This window comes from Maylandia zebra, linkage group LG4 (genome assembly GCF_041146795.1).
Source record: "Maylandia zebra isolate NMK-2024a linkage group LG4, Mzebra_GT3a, whole genome shotgun sequence".
Lineage (NCBI taxonomy): Eukaryota > Metazoa > Chordata > Actinopteri > Cichliformes > Cichlidae > Maylandia > Maylandia zebra.
The window spans coordinates 21,039,204-21,056,489 of record NC_135170.1 but is presented as its reverse complement, the minus strand read 5'-3'; the positions used below and the strand labels follow the sequence as shown (position 1 = coordinate 21,056,489).

At 38.4% G+C, this 17,286-nt stretch overlaps 1 non-coding gene across 1 annotated transcript in view; it reads left to right on the top strand.

Moving 5' to 3' along the window:
• The window catches only part of LOC112429978 (uncharacterized), a 37,452-nt gene continuing 20,166 nt past the window's right edge, over nt 1-17,286 (top strand). The window contains exons 1-3 of the transcript XR_013098342.1: nt 1-154; nt 4,588-4,649; nt 6,161-6,210. This is a non-coding gene — a transcript (uncharacterized LOC112429978). The remainder of the gene's footprint in view (nt 155-4,587; nt 4,650-6,160; nt 6,211-17,286) is intronic.

Sequence of the window (17,286 nt, the reverse complement as noted above, 5' to 3'; positions counted from 1 at the left end):
CGGGCTTGTTTCTCCAAAAACGAAACTTGAAACTGATCGAGGATACCGTGTGCAGCATAGCAGGAAACGACACATAACATATCGGGCTTGAAACACAGGCGGCACTTTTCTTTGTATGCCTGCAGGGACTGTTTTCCGTCGGTATTTCTCCAAGGTAAGATAACTGCCTTGCCATATCTTATAGATCTAATAGTTTTTTTTGTCTCACTTGTAGGTTGAAATCACGGCTTCTTATAAAAGTTTTTAGTGATTCTTATTGTAAGAGTTAGCCTACGTGTTTGAGTCACAGATTAGAAGCACATGAAAAATATTTGCTTTATTAGGTGTTGTCTCAGACACTTTACAGTTAACAGCAGCTGTCGAGAAAAACGGTGACAGAATGTTTTTTTCACATGACTCCTGAAAAATGCCTTATTACAAACACGAGCGCTGTTTCTCAACATTAATCAAACGAAATAAATGAATAACGCTACACCATTCATTCAAAGTGTAAGAAATGTGGCAGCTATATTGAAACGCTTGCTGGCCCTTATTTGGACAGTTATAACAAAATTACCTTTAATTTTACTTTTCACCATAAAAAGTGCATTTGTACAGTTAGCAGTCAAATCTGAAACCGCTTCTGAGTTTCCCCCAAAATCAGGTTTATACCCCCGCCACCCACTACTTTTTTCTTTATATGCTGGGCGTAATACTTCTATAATCAACCTTGTCCTTGAGTGATTTAGATTTAAGTGTGCCTCTGGAAATACATTGCCTCGACATGCCTGACATGTGATTTCAAAGGGGCCGGGCTATATAGTGATGGGATTTCCGGATCTTTTTAGAGAATCGGCTCTTTCGGTTCGACTCACTAAAAAGAGCCGGCTCTTTCGGCTCCGAACCGGCTCTTCAGGTTGTTTTGTTGCTTTAATTTATTTATTATTAACAATAATATAAAATTATGCACAAAAGGAATTACTAACGTAAAAAACAGTGGTTTTATTTACATATGTTTATATATAAATATATGCGGTGGCCCCTAGAGACAAAACACGTACAAACTCCAAAACATATTTCTAGCATGAACTGAACTTCCAAAGCAGAGCTACTAGATCACTTAAATTACACAATTGAAAGCATGTGTGTATTGTTTGTGTATTTATACACAGGCACTCATGTATATTCAAATAATTTTTTAAAAAAAAAGTTAATTTATCTGTTACTACCACACACCAAATCCGGTCATTGGTACTTGCTGGATTGTGTAGCCACTAGGTAACAAAAGCTTAACACTGCGCCCAGCATCCTGGAGCACTTCTGTTGTCTTTTGTACGTGTTTTGAGTTTGTACGTGTTTTTACGTGCTTCGGAGTTTCTATGTGCTTTGTCTCTAGGCGCCACCGTAAATATACTTTTATTTATTCACTCCACATAAAATGTAATAAATAAATCATATAATACAAAAATCAACTATTCACATGTCAAATTTTAACTATTTAAATTTTCAGCCTTTTCCTTTTACAAAATTAAAGTGAAACAACACAAAACACTGCAAACCACAACACAATTAAATATAAATTTAAATATGAAAACAAAAAGAACATGCATATTCTCTGTCATATAGGCCCGCATGAATAAACTTTCTGAATCCTTTATCATCTGCAACTGAAAAATAGTTGTGGATGATTACTATCCGGTTGTTCAGTGATGACGCGACGAATCCTACTTCCGGGTCTAAAGTAGTCTGCGTTTAATATGGCTTTTATGTTGTTAACATGTTTAATGCTATGTATTTTCTTCTATTTGATCTCAAAAAGCTCCTAAAACAGTCAGTGATCCCTGTTGACCTCCCTCGCCTTTTATTACCGCTAATCATTTATTTAAGCTCAGTTTTTAAAACCTTAGGATGTAACTACAGCCCAGCCCATGCAGCAGTATATGAATGACTAACTTTGTATTGTAGATGAATTATCTCAGTTGTTCTCCTGGCTGAAGTTTGGTCCTTTTACAGCATCCTGCCATGCGATTACATTTGTTTCTGACCACCGAGAAAACTCACGTTAACTTTTATCGAGTGGAAAAAAAGTTAGCTTGTTTATATTATGCTAACATAGCTGTGTCGCTAGTGGTCACGTAGCACATCATTATATACCAGCTAGCCAAACTTCAGTAACCCTACAAACGTCACTGCTGTTTAGTTTTCTGTCTTCATTTATGCTGGAAGTGATAAGAAAGCTGTATGTTTTAATTTGTTTCCAAAACCCCGCAGTCAGGACATGCTATATTGTATTTAGATAGAAGCTAGCGAGCTAACTCCCTGCTAACTTCTAACTCCGTTAAATGTCATAAATTCCGTTTTCATGGATGCCTGGATGTTAAACTCAATTGTTACACCTGGTAGAGCAGAATGCTGATCATTTTATTAAAGATGAAAGACTTTAGACAGTTTTTCAACTCTCAGTAATGCCACAGTGATCGTTTGATATATGGACCTGCAGCGGAGTTTAGACCCAGACACGGCTAGTGACGTCAGACTGAACAACCGGATACCTTTCTAATGTGACGTTGTTGTCCCTGGCTCTCTTTCTCTCTCTCTCCCTCTGGCTCTGTTCCTGTGCTACTGAGTGTAACTACCGCCCCTCCCCCCTCTGCCCAGCGTAAAGCACAAGGCTCACATGCAGAGTGAAGTGAAAAAAGTGCGAGAGAGGCTGAGAGAAAGAGAAAAAAAAAAAAAATCACGTGACGGCTCGCGATAAGGAGCCGGCTTGCGTCGTTCACGTCAAAGAGCCGGCTCTAAGAACCATTTCGTTCGCGAACGACCCATCACTAGGGCTATAGAAGGGGGTCCAATTACAATAGCGAAGATTGGACTTTAAAGTGATTTCTAGCATTTGTTACACTACTGTCAGTAAAATATATAACAAAAGAAGTGCCATGCCTGAGGTGATATCTAAAAGTATCAGCTAAACATCCAGGAAGCAAATCTCCTTTTCCACCACATCGCACAGGTGCTCTGTGGATTGAGGTCTCTGGATTGAGCTCTCGTGACTGGAAGCCATTTGTGTACAATGAACTCACTGTCATGTTCAAGAAACCAATTCAATTCAATTTTATTAAATTTTATTTATATAGTGCCAAATCACAACAACAGTCGCCTCAAGGCGCTTTATATTTCACAGTAGATTGTACAATAATACATACAGACAAAAACCCAGCAATCATATGACCCCCTATGAGCAAGCACTTTTGTGACAGTGGGAAGGAAAAACTCCCTTGTAACAGGAAGAAACCTCCAGCAGAACCAGGCTCAGGGAGGGGCGGCCATCTGCTGCGACCGGTTGGGACGAGGGAAGGAAAACAGGATGAAGGACATGCTGTCGATTTTTGGGATTATTTGAGCTTTGTGATAGTACGAGCCCACTGGACTGTTGTGATTTCATATAAACTTTCTTTTGTAACCAGAAGAGGTTTGGTTAAAACAGTGATTCTGGGACAATATACGTTTTAGTTTTGTTTTAAACGCTCTTGCATCAAAAATATTTGCTTTAATAATGCTACATTTACCAAATGGCAAAATCAAAATGTGCCCAAAGACTTGGTATTAAATCCAGTTCTTTTGGATTCTTTACGGCTAAAAAAGACACAAGGCTCAAAGTGGTCTTTTAGTCAAAAAAAATATCTTTTCATACCCGGGATATGGAGACCTGAATACAAAACACACAACCCCAGGTCTGAAGCACAAACAGAAGCCTAGGTATTTATATACTTGCTCTCTACGTCACACCACTATAAGTTTCGATCAAAGACTCTGCTTAGTTTCACTTTCTGGCTGCAAAAGCATGCAGTTTCCCGTCAGTACTTTTTGGCACAGACTGTACTCAGAGTTAGGCCTCTCTTATATTAAAACAATATAATCAGCAAATACACATTCAGATTATATATTCAAACCCCAACATTGGCTATTTTTATTTTTTTTTTGGCATTAAAATCTTATAAAATAGTGTTCACAGTGAGGGATGAACTGTGAGACAGCAAGTGTTACAGCCGCTCGGCAGAACGGATTTACATCATTTTGTTATTAAGAGCAAAGCAATAACTACAAAATCAGACTGGGCAAGGAACTTGTGGTGGTTGATCTTCAATTGGTGAAGTTCGGGGCTACAAGAAACTTTCTTTAATGAGCAGCTGTCTAATTAGGCAAAGCCTGCACCCCACTTCCACCGGGCGCACCTTGATCTTCCAGCCTCTGTCCTCTGCCTCAGCTGCCAAGTTGGCATACCGCAGTTTCTTATGCTCAAACGTAAGAAGCTGCTAGTTTTATTACAGACATGGCAGGACCCCCCAAAATCCCGAAAGGTTGTGTCTTATCAGTCCACAAAATATTTTTCCAAAAGTCTCTGGGATCATCAAGATATTTTTAAACAAATGTGGTTTTCTCCTTGGAGCTCTCCCATTGCCATTTTTACAAATTCTTTCTTATTGTTGAATTGTTGAGTTGTCAGCTTTTTCCTTAGATTGTGGCATGATATGTTGCTTTTTGAGATCTTTTAACCTACTTCACTTGAAATTATTTAGGACTTCATGTCATTGTGTGATTTATTTGCAGATAAAAGGTGATAAGTAAAACGCAGTGCTAATAATGTGACAAAAGGAGGAAGAAAATCATGGGTAAGTAAATTTTGTTTCTATGAGATGCCTTTTTTTTTTTGCATTTATGGAACTTTCAAGTATTTCTTCTCCGATTCCAAAGTGTTAAGCATTCCATCTTAATCCGGTCGTTAAGTGATGACGTGACGAATCCTACTTCCGGGCCTAAAGTAGTCTGCGTTTAATATGGCTTTTGTGTTGTTAACATGTTTAATGCTTTGTATTTTCTTCTATTTAATCTCAAAAAGCTCCTAAAACAGTCAGTGATCACTGTTGACCTCCCTCGGCTTTTATTACCGCTAATTATTTATTTAAGCTCAGTTTTTAAAACCTTAGGATGTAACTACAGCCCAGCTCATGCAGCAGTATATGAATGACTAACCTCGTATTGTGGATGGATTATCTCAGTTGTTCTACTGGCTGAAGTTTGGTCCTTTTACAGCATCCTGCCATGCGATTACATTTGTTCCTGACCACCGATAACACTCACGTTAACTTTTATCGAGTGGAAAAAAAGTTAGCTTGTTTATATTATGCTAACATAACTGTGTCGCTAGCGGTCACGTAGCACATAATTATATACCAGCTAGCCAAACTTCAGTAACCCTACAAACGTCACTGCTGTTTAGTTTTCTGTCTTCATTTATGTTGGAAGTGATAACAGAGCTGTATGTTTTAATTTGTTTCCAAAACCCCGCAGTCAGGACATGCTATATTGTATTTAGATAGAAGATAGAGAGCTAACTTCCTGCTAACTTCTAACTCCGTTAAATGTCATAAATTCCGTTTTCATGGATGCCTGGATGTTAAACTCAATTGTTACACCTGGTAGAGCAGAACGCTGATCATTTTATTAAAGATGAAAGACTTTAGACAGTTTTTCAACTCTCAGTAATGCCATAGTGATCGTTTGATATATGGACCTGCAGCGGAGTTTAGGCCCAGACACGGCTAGTGACGTCAGACTTAACGACCGGATAGACTTTATCAACAGAACAAAAAAAGATATGTACACACAGATAAAAAAAAAACCCAATAAGTCATATTTAGTAGTTAAACTTTCACAGGTTTCGTAGGTGAACCATCAGTAGCATCCTTTAGTATATTTTTTGATTATACAGACCATAATGCTACTGTTTTGGTTTATCCTTGCTGTTCTTTTCCCTGTTATCTCCTTGCTGCAGGCTGCTGTTTGCAGGTGTATGTATAACTTGTACATGTCTTTCTTGTGTAAATGTAAAGTTGTCTGTGATTGTGTAAATACTTATGCTATTGTGTGCTTCACACATGGAGAAAAGACAAACTGCCTTTCATTGTTCTTGTAACAGTGACAATAAAAGCTATTCTATTCTATTGTTTTGACCAAAAAAAAAAAAAAAAAGCTTCAATAAGTTTCAAATTAAGAAGCAAACTATTATATTGTCAGTATTTCGCTTAAAGATGGAATTTCTGTCAATTGTCACACATCTCATATTTTTTTAACTAATTTTATCAATGCATAATCAAATACATGCTTTTTTGTGCTCTCACAGCTAAAATACCTCAACAGTTACCAAGTGCTTCTGGGTGGACTGAATCTGAAGTAAGCACCTGGCTAAGATCAATTCGAATAAAGGAACATTACATAGAAAAACTCTATGAAGAAGAAGTAGATGGACAAATCCTACTTGCACTGGATGAGGACTTTCTAAAAACAAAAATCTGCATGAAGTCAGGGCCTGCTCATTTGATTATTCAGAAAAGAGATGAGCTTATCAACTCCCAGCAAAAATGTCAAGAAAAGAAAAAAACTACTGGTTCCAAAAGAACTGAGTTTGAGGAAAAGAAAAGTAAGAAATCAGTTCAGTGTCTTCAAACAGTAAGTGATGGTTCTCCAGCACAAACTACACTGAGCGATCAGGAGAAAGAAACTGCTCAGGAACAATGTGTGTTGATTTCAAAGGAAGACTGCCAACCACGGCCATTCGATCAAGAAGGGACTAATTTCTTATATGTAAAACACAGCATCCTGCAGCCTGAATCAGGTGCTTTTAATCTGATATCGCCATGCCACGAATTTAAGTCTTTTGCTGTAGCTGCTACATTGGATCGCACAAGACTCCAAGCTAAGTTTGCCAAAGAGATTCTTAAATTTGCAACTGGTTGTATGAACATCAGGTCAAATGGTACAATACACTTTGGTGTGATGGACAGCAAGGAGGATGGAGGATATGTGCATGGCGAGATAACTGGTATCCCTGTAACAGAGAAGGATATTTATGTCGATGCTTTGGACTACATTGAAAAGAGTTTCTCCTCTGACACAGAACACATACGCCAGTGTGTGCGACCGCCAAGGTTCATTGAGGTTATAGATCGACAAAGTACAGAAAAGCGATATGTGGTAGAGGTTGACATTGTGCCATTAATAAGTATTGTCAAGAACAAAGTGTATGCAGTCCGTCTGCCAAATTTCAAAGAATCGGCAAACAAAGTAGAGTATGAGAAAGAGATGATTTTGCGAAGAGTGGGTTCAAAAACTGAGCCAGTGAGTGACAAGAACCTAAGTGACTTTTACCAAAGAGTCAAAGATCGCGATGCTCAAAGAGAAGAAGCAGAAAAAAATCATTTCCTTATTGCTCCAGAAATGTGTCAAGATCTTGGAAGGAAACTCACCATGCTGATGACCAGTGGTAAGAAATTCATTGAAAAGGAAAAATGGTTCATACTCGTAACAAACAAATTCAAACCTGATGACCTTTGTAACATTGACTGGCTGATTAACATGAATATTTTCTGCGTGTTCGACTTTGACCCAGACTCAAAGATATCAGGTCTTTGCAGTAGATACCTTAACGACCGTGTTGCAAATATGCATTCTCTCCAGAGCTACAAGGTGTCCGCTGGCACAAACATCAAAGAATTAACAAGTAAGATGGTTTTGTTCGATCAAGTTAGTTGGATCTTTTGCTATGGCCGTACTGACTTCAAAGGAAATGAAGCTCCATGTGATGAAATGACTTGGATCAAGACAAAAATGATTCAACTTAAAAAATCTGTGTCTTTGATCTGTAATCAGATTTTGTCAAAAGGTACATTCCAGGTCATATTCCTATTAACGTCACCAGTTGAGAAACCACTCTTGTACACCTTCTATGAGTTTTTCACAGACATGGAAGGTCATGAAGACATCATCTGCATCTGTGAATCAGAGGAAAACTTCCAGAAATGGCAAAGCTTTGCAGAGGATCCATGTGGGAAAGAAGCTGTAAACAATTCCAGTGTTGTTGGGATGAAAATGAGCCACATTAATGCAACTCTGCAACATATACAACCTGTGAAAACGCATGCCAGTAAACACTTGCCAGTCTTTGTGGGAGGAACATGTGTTCTTAAAACACAAGTAGAGGAACAGATGTACTCACTGGAGATTCTAACGGTCAATCATTGTGATGAAACATGCAAAGAATTCATCAATGAGGAAAAAGAAAACACGGAAGGCCAGTTCTACCATGGTGGGAGAGTGACTTGGTTGCATTTCTGGCTTGCTGAGAACAAATATGCTGGAGAGGTCATTGAAAGAGATGCTTATCACGATACTTCCAAACTTCTCAACAATGCCTTGAAATATAATGCAGACCAGACTCCAGTGAATATCATAAACATCTACCATCACCCAGGAAGTGGTGGAAGCACTGTGGCAAGACAAGTGCTGTGGAACAACAGAAAAAGTCTAAGGTGTGCGGTTGTGAAGCCCTCATATCCAGTTTCTGTTGTTGCACAACATGCAGTTGAACTAAGAGAATATGAAGAAAAGGATCCACAGAGATGTCTTTCTGTGCTGCTCCTCACTGAAGACTCAGACAAAGAATATCTAGATGATCTCAGGAATGAACTAGAGGGTGCCATAAACGAAAGACAAATCCAGTATGGTACTCTATGTTTCATTTTGTTGAGCTGCAGACGCTCCCATGATCCAGAGAAAAAATGCAAGGAGTCTCCTTTACAGAATGTGTCTGTCACTCATAAACTGTCTGATCAAGAGAAGAGAAAGTTTTCTGAAAAACAAAAGGCACTTAACAAAAAATATGACTTTAACTTCATTCTGACATTTGTTCTAATGAGCAAAGGATTCAGTGAAAATTATGTTCAAAAGTTTGTGAAACATCTGCTCCAAGACATTAACCGTCACTCTGTTGAATGTCGTCTCATTCGTTATGTAGCATTGCTGAACACATATGTTCAAAACTCTTTCATCTCTCAGTCTCACTGTGAAGCTTTGCTTGCCTTAAAGTTTGTCTCAGAGAGGTTTCGTCGACATGAGTTTGAGAGATCCCTCAGTGATCAGGCTAAGCTAGTCTTCTTGCACCTTCGAGATGACAAGACGCACATTGAATCAATCAGAATCATCCACCCACTTGTTGCAAAAGAAATTCTTCAACAACTTCTGGAACCCCAACAAACTCAAAGCAGTTTGGCGATGGATTTGCTCCACGAGGATGTGCTCTTTGAGCATAGTTTAGAAACAGATGAGTATCTCACATTTTTGAGACTGCTTTTTATTCGAAGATCCAGAATAACTGAAGAAGACAAATACTTTTTGAGTTTGTTCTCTCCTTTCATTGAGCATGTGCGTGGAACTGAAGAAAGCCCAAATAAAGCGATCGAGTTGCTCAAGGAAGCATTCGAGCGTTTCCATAATGATCCATTCTTTGCACAGCAACTTGCTCGTCTTCATTATACTTATGAAAAATTTGAAGAGGCCAAAAACTGGGCAGAGACAGCAGTGAAACAGCTGCCTGACAACTCCTATATACTCGACACAAAGGGGCAAGTATATAAGAAATGGTTCCAAGCAAAATGTAAAGCAATTGAAAATGTACCAAAGACGGCGCAAAACACAACAGATGCTGTGGAAACTGCACTGAAAGCACTTAAGTGTTTTCAAGAATGTCAGAGAGCAGCTGATGCTGAGATGCAACATGTCAACACTTCAGGGTTTTATGCTGAAGTTGAGGTTGGGCTGGGCCTTCTCAAACTGATCTTTTCATTGCAAGTATTTGCAAACAGATCCAATGGTCATTCAGAGTGTATGAAGTACCTAACATCAGATTACATCCCAGTGGAAGTTAAAGATGCTTGGGAACCATTTCATGACCATTTGAAAAAACTGTGCCAGACAATGGAAGACACTTTGGAAAGGATCTCAGAGGACCTGAGTTATTTCCAGACAGACATTGATGCAGATGAAGAAGAGACGCCTGAAGGCCCTGAGGGGAAGATACGTCATCCATTGAAATGGTTGGCAATAAAATCCTCTGAGTATGGCAAGTACTTCAGTGAAGCTTTTTCTGCTGCAGTCCTACAGCATCGGAAATCAATCCCAGCCAACCTCACTCCTTTCCAAAAACGAATGATGATCTATCATCTTGGTGGTGGCAACATAACATCCATTCTCTATAAGATAACTGATCAGAAGAACGCAGTAAAACTTCTAGAGCTCATCCTTTCTCTCTACCCCAGTAATCCATTAAAAGCTAAATTTGATCAAATGGATATTGTTAATTACATAGCGGCCCATATTTCTCTGAACTGTCTGTCACCACAAAATCAAAAAGTAGCTCCTCTGAAAGTTCTACAAGCACTTCGTCACCAGTTTCCATATGATAAAATGAAATGTTTGCCAAATGCCCTGTTCTTGCTTACATTGCTATTCTGGCCAGAGGATGACGACACAGAGCATGAGAGAGAAAAAAAATATCAAATTGTGCAAACAGCTGTTGAGCACCTGGAAAAAGGCCACAGGACCAAGATGAAAGACATTCCTCCATGGAAGAGAAGGATTTACACTCATTTTTTTCTAGGCAATGGGAGTGGGCTGGACAAGTTCGTCCACAAGAATAAGTTTGAAAAAATAAGAGAGTTGTCTTCAATCACAAAGTTGTATGAAAAACGCATGAAGTGGTTTAGTGGTGAGGCATTCAAGACTCCAGAGATTGCCGCAATGCTAAAACATGTATCTGGGTGGACTAAAGATGGATTGGTGTATCTTGAAGGTCCCAAGGAAAAAAAGTTCAATATCAGGCCTGTTAATGCACCTTCAGTGCCTCAAAGTAATGAAAACATCACCTTCTACCTGGGGTTCAGTTTCAGAGGCCCTGTTGCTTACAACATAGTTGTGACAAAATAGTCAACAACCGCTGCCTGTCAGTGTCAATCCAAGTTACTTTTACTTTTTAGTATTATGGATGTTAAAAAACCTTTTAAAAAACACACGAGCCTCAGTTTGTGAAAAAAAGAATAAAGCTAAACAGTTGTAGCATGTAATGATTATGTATGCAATTTTAGTGTCACTCAAAAAACATTGCTCAAGTGTCATAAAAATAATTAACCACTGTTTTGTTTAGTTGTAAATGTATTTAATCTGGCCAAGTTATTTATCCAACTACTTTGTATTGTGATTATGTGGGTGTCACATTTTGTTATGCTTCATTAGTCTCATTTTAGGTTGTACTTCTATTAGTGTATATTTGCATTGTTAGTCTATTAATCTCAACTACACTTTGGGGCCAACTTTTTCTTATGGTATGTGCTATTAGAAGAACGGCATAAATTACTCTGAATCTAAAAATTATTAGGAATAACAATGTAAATATAATTATTGTCATGGCTGGGTATATCCTCTCTGGCTAATATGCCTGTGTGTTTGTTACTTGTCTGTATTCCTTGTGTTCTCTTGACCAACTGTACTTGGATTTTATGAGCTGGTTCATATTCAGTGTTGATGCACTACACCGAAAAACAAAATCTACCAGCTACGCTAAAAGTGAAGCATGTATTGCTTGACTACAGTGTGAGCCTTCTTTCAGTTTTAATGCAGCTTTCCATTGATGTTCCATGACAGGAAAGTTGTTTCCAAGTATGAGCCCTTTATGTGTACTTTTCTAGTATATTATTGTGTATTTTCCAGGATAAATAAGGAAGCAGTATAATTAAATGTGAACTATTTAATTTTCTTGCCTATTTGCTTTTTAAATAGATTGGGAACTGATGTAAAAAAGTTTTTTGCAGTCAGAAGAATGACACTTGCATAGATGTTAACTTTACTTACAACACGATTCTTTAGGTAAAAGTGCAAAACAGTAATTTAATGTGCATCTTTTTTTTCTTTGAAGATTTTGCATTTTATTCATATACATGACTAAGTAAACATAAGTGTCCTTAAAATATGTATAAAATAAATGAATAAATAAGGTTAATGACATTTCTGGTGTTGTTTCTTTGTCAAATTGAAATCTCCAGTTCTGCTCAAACTAAAAGAATGGTGACATATGCTTTTTATAGGCAAATGTTTTCAGCTGGGGAAAGGTCTGAGGCTTGTACTGCAAAGCAGGATTTGGTCATATCCAAGTAACTTTAGGTTTAACTCAGGGTTTTCTGTACTGCAAAAGTAGTTCACTTCTTACTAGGGTATATTGCCATGGTAACTTATGATGTGAACTGATTAGAGATCAACAACTAAACTCACTGCTTATCGGCCAATGTGTTCTCCATTAAATAGTGTCACCATTCTTTGAAAATCCCTTAATTGGATTGCTGTGTGCAGGAACTAGGAATGTGTAAATTCTTTCTTTCCTTGATCATCTGTAACATCAATGGAACTTTATTCCTTGATTTTTTTTCTCCCTGTTGACTGCAAACAATTTTACCGTAATTTTATGGTTCCCTAATTATTAATGATCCTAAAACAGGACAGCTACAATGTACTTGCTGACTTATCAGCAAGTACAGTAAAACATGAGCATAAGCCTAAAATAAACATTAATTAAAATTTCAAATTATGCAACACAGACTTTTAGCTAGTCTTAGCATTTGATAGCACAGCTAGATGCCATTTTCGTTTGGATCAATGACTGTAGAAAACATGGACGGTGCAACAGCACCTCCTCCCATTGTGCAAAAATGAAACCAAAATATCCCGCTTTTGGAGGCTGCCATCTTGCATTTTTGGAGCTAGAGTCTGCGCAGTAGTGACTTGAGGTCACACTCCCGCCCACACACCCGCTGGACATGACCGCAAACACTCCCCCTTACACTTTTTACTTAACCCGGCTGCTCCATTTTTTTGTTGATGGGTTTACCATGACTGACAACTCGTTAAAGGTAAATACAACCACGTCACTGTTATGAAAAAGACACAGCTTATCTTATAGTTCTACACCATCTAAAAATCACTTTGTTAATTCGTTTGCTAGATTAGCCGCTAGCATACGCAATGTGTTGGGGGCTTGTTGCTAGCTAGTTAGCAATGCTACACACTTGTTACTCTAATCCGGTTGTTCAGTCTGACGTCACTAGCCGTGTCTGGGTCTAAACTCCGCTGCAGGTCCATATATCAAACGATCACTATGGGATTACTGAGAGTTGAAAAACTGTCTAAAGTCTTTCATCTTTAATAAAATGATCAGCGTTCTGCTCTACCAGGTGTAACAATTGAGTTTAACATCCAGGCATCCATGAAAACGGAATTTATGACATTTAACGGAGTTAGAAGTTAGCAGGGAGTTAGCTCGCTAGCTTCTATCTAAATACAATATAGCATGTCCTGACTGCGGGGTTTTGGAAACAAATTAAAACGTACAGCTCTGCTATCACTTCCAGCATAAATGAAGACAGAAAACTAAACAGCAGTGACGTTTGTAGGGTTACTGAAGTTGGGCTAGCTGGTATATAATGATGTGCTACGTGACCGCTAGCGACACAGCTATGTTAGCATAATATAAACAAGCTAACTTTTTTTTCCACTCGATAAAAGTTAATGTGAGTGTTCTCGGTGGTCAGGAACAAATGTAATCGCATGGCAGGATGCTGTAAAAGGACCAAACTTCAGCCAGGAGAACAACTGAGATAATCCATCCACAATACGAGGTTAGTCATTCATATACTGCTGCATGGGCTGGGCTGTAGTTACATCGTAAGGTTTTAAAAACTGAGCTTAAATAAATGATTAGCGGTAATAAAAGCCGAGGGAAGTCAACAGTGGTCGCTGACTGTTTTAGGAGCTTTTTGAGATCAAATAGAAGAAAATACATAGCATTAAACATGTTAACAACACAAAAGCTATATTAAACGCAGACTACTTTAGACCCGGAAGTAGGATTCGTCGCGTCATCACTGAACAACCGGATAGAGTGTGTTATTGAAGGATTCCTTGAAAGAGAAAATGACCTTTTAAGAAGTTGACTCTATTTCTTCTAATTCTACCATACCATCTTTATTTATAAAGCACTTTAGCATAAAACCAGAGCTCAAAGTGCTGTACATGCAAATAGCATAAGCAAAGTAAAAATAAAATAACAAGATAAAAATAAATAACTAAAATAAAACAAAACATGTTAAAACAAATTGAGTCAACCCCCTTAAACAGTGCCAAAGGCTTCAGCGAATAAGTATACTTTAAGAAGACGTGGCCTGTCTAACGTGCAAGGGCAGATCATTCCACAACTTTGGAGCAGCCAGATTTAAAAAAACAAAAAACAAAAAAACAACAATAAGAGAATTTTTAAAATGACCTTTAAATGTACATGTAGCTAATGGAGTGAAATTAAAATGGGGGTAATGTGCTCAGACTTTGTTCCAGTTAAAAGACGTGCTGAAACATTTTGGACAATTTTCTCTATTTTACTTTGTTTATGCTATTTGTATATTAGGGGTGCAACGATACACAAAATTCACGGTTCGGTTCGATACTTTGGTGTCACGGTTCGATATTTTTTCGATACAAAAAAAAAAATGTTCATGCCTTTTTAATTTGTCATTTATTAAAATTATAAATATATATTTTAACTCAAAAGTACAGTTTTTAAATTTAACCCTAACCCTTGTGCGTGTTTTTTATTTTGACAGCGAATGTGCACCTGCGGACCACTTATGTGCAGCCCTGGTTATTTAGCTCGTCATATTGCAGCCACAGAAATTCTTTTGTCCATGAAACCATACAGCTGCACTTTCTTTTTGCCTTATAGTCTGATTTGTCATAACTTCTCCGTTTTGTGGTAAGCTTTTCTTTGGCTGTCACTTCTTCACCCTGACCTGTCTTATTTGGCTCAGCAGAACTAAAATATATATCTGTCTGTGAAGGTTCTCAGTCATCCAGGTCATTGTAGTCAAATATATATCCTGCTGCTTTTACACACGCACTCACATAAGCTCAGCGATTCTCTGCGCGATCAACCTCTCATGTTTAAGCTTGCTGCGGGAGATTTCACTTGTCATGTTTGCATAGTAAGCTAACGATTAATAAGACGATGTCAGAGGAATTGGTGCACAAATTATCATCACTCACAGATCAGTGCTGTCGCTCTCTATACACAGTTCACGCGATTGCAAAGTGAAAGCAAAAAAACAAGCGCAAATTCAAACGCGATTGCAATATGTCACATATTGACAGTGGCTCACCGATGCCAATGACATAATTACCCAGCTACATTTCTGAAAGAATGCAAAAGCATTGACATATATATTTTCCTTCCTACAATAGCCCGACGGGCAGGGCAGAGAGATTTTGGTAAACCGACTGAAAAAAAATCGCTAGCCCCGGGACTTCGGGCTAGCGATATTGCGAGCCCTGTATCTGATTGAGGAATCACTCATCTTTGTAAAAGAGAGTTTATTACAGAGAAATGTCTCTTTCCAAAATAAAAGCTATACTATCCGCTTCTTCTGGGCTATATTCTCAGCAGCATATTAAACATATCAGGTCCCCATAAGGAGAATCATGTGCTAACAGCTGTCTAAATGACTCGGCTAAAGTTAGTAGCATGCTTGCTTGTTTTTTTTCTGCTTCCACTTGTCTTTGCACTAGGATGATGTCGGCGTAAATGTGCAGTCATATTCGTTGTGTTCCCACTAGTGCTTTCAGGTTAATCTCGTTGAAATGACCTTAACACCACAACACGGCAAATCTCCGTTAACGAGCTACTGCCGATCGCCCCGTGCATGGGGCTAGACGGCCAACACGTTAACGAGCTAACTGCGCTAACACACTAGTTCCCACCCATGTAATTGAGCATTGCGTGGCACATCCAACATACTGTTTTACTTTAGTCCATGACTCGCTTACCTTCAGGGTCATACGTCACATGAAAACCAAAATAATTCCAAACGCCAGATCTGAATGAGGTCCATGTTACAAGGAGAGCTTAACTTCTGTCTCGCTAGCTTGCCCTGCGCTCTTCCTTCTGACGATGCTGTCTGTGTTGAGCGCTCAGTGAATCTGCGTTCGACTACTCCGCCTAGGCTGCACTGTCGAGCCTAGGCGGAGTAGTCGAATGCAGATTCACTGAGCGCTCAACACAGACAGCATCGTCAGAAGGAAAGTTGATAAAATAAATTACAAATTTTGTATTGTTCGATACATATGCGTACCGAACCGAAAGCACTGTATCGAACGGTTCAATATCGATACGAATATCGTTGCACCCCTATTGTATATGTACTTTTTTTTAAAGTGCTTTATAAATAAAGGTGTTATGGTATTGTCAGCAACTGTCAGTTTACTTTCTTTTGTGCTTTATTGGCTATAGTTGAAAACTGACATCCAGATTGAGAAGCCTAACATTGACCTGAACATGAGAAAAGAACAAAGAAAAAAAAAAGACAATATTTTTAAAAGTTCCAATATGATGCTTACTGTACTAATAGACAAAAAACAATAATTGTATAGTCTACGAGCATGCTAGACTTGTACAGCGACAATGGTATATATCAGGACATTGTTATAATGATCTTCAAAATATAAGTCAGTTTAACAGCTGAATTTGTGTACAGTGGGGCAAAAAAGTATTTATTCAGCCAACAATTGTGAAAGTTCTCCAATTTAAAATAAATAAATAAAAATGAGGCCTGTCATAGGTATACCTCAACTATGAGAGACAAAATTAGGAAAAAACTAAACAGAATCACTTTGTCTGACTTTTAAAGAATTTATTTGCAAATTATGGTGGAAAATAAGTATTGGGTGACCTACAAATAAGCAAGATTTCTGGCTATCTCAGACCTGTAACAACTTCTGTAAGAGCCGCAACATGAAAAAAGACAAATACCAGAGTGTAGGTGAAACGAGGTTTTACCTTAAAATGGACTCAGGTTGGCTAAAATGGCTAGTACCACCAAGGCAAAGACTAGTGAGCTCCCGGGAAGCTTGCCTCAGGTATGCTTTTATCCACACCTGACTAGGTGTGGCCAATTAGCACCAGCTGAAAACATTGAGATGATTAGGGGCTGCAGAGGGACGTAACACCTCCCTCGAAGGGTTCCTCTAGGACCCTTAAATTTATTAAAAGCCCCTCTGAAGCCTTCAGGTCCTTGACCCACAAACCTGGAATAACAGTTAAAGCTAACAGAAGCAGTGTTCACATTATAGTTGGCATCTCTAAGCATGGATGGGCATGAGGATTTGAAGTTGCCACACTGAACACAAAATGTAACATGTGACCAACACAAAGGAGCACAACAGTCAAACCCAAAATGATTACCTGATCTGCTACAACACAAAACCAAAAGTAGCAACAAATAATCACAACTAAGTGATCTGTTGTCTCCACCACAGTCACATACAAGTGGCCCTATACCACAACAAGTTACTTTGATCCAAAAAGTTCAGTAAATCAACCACAAA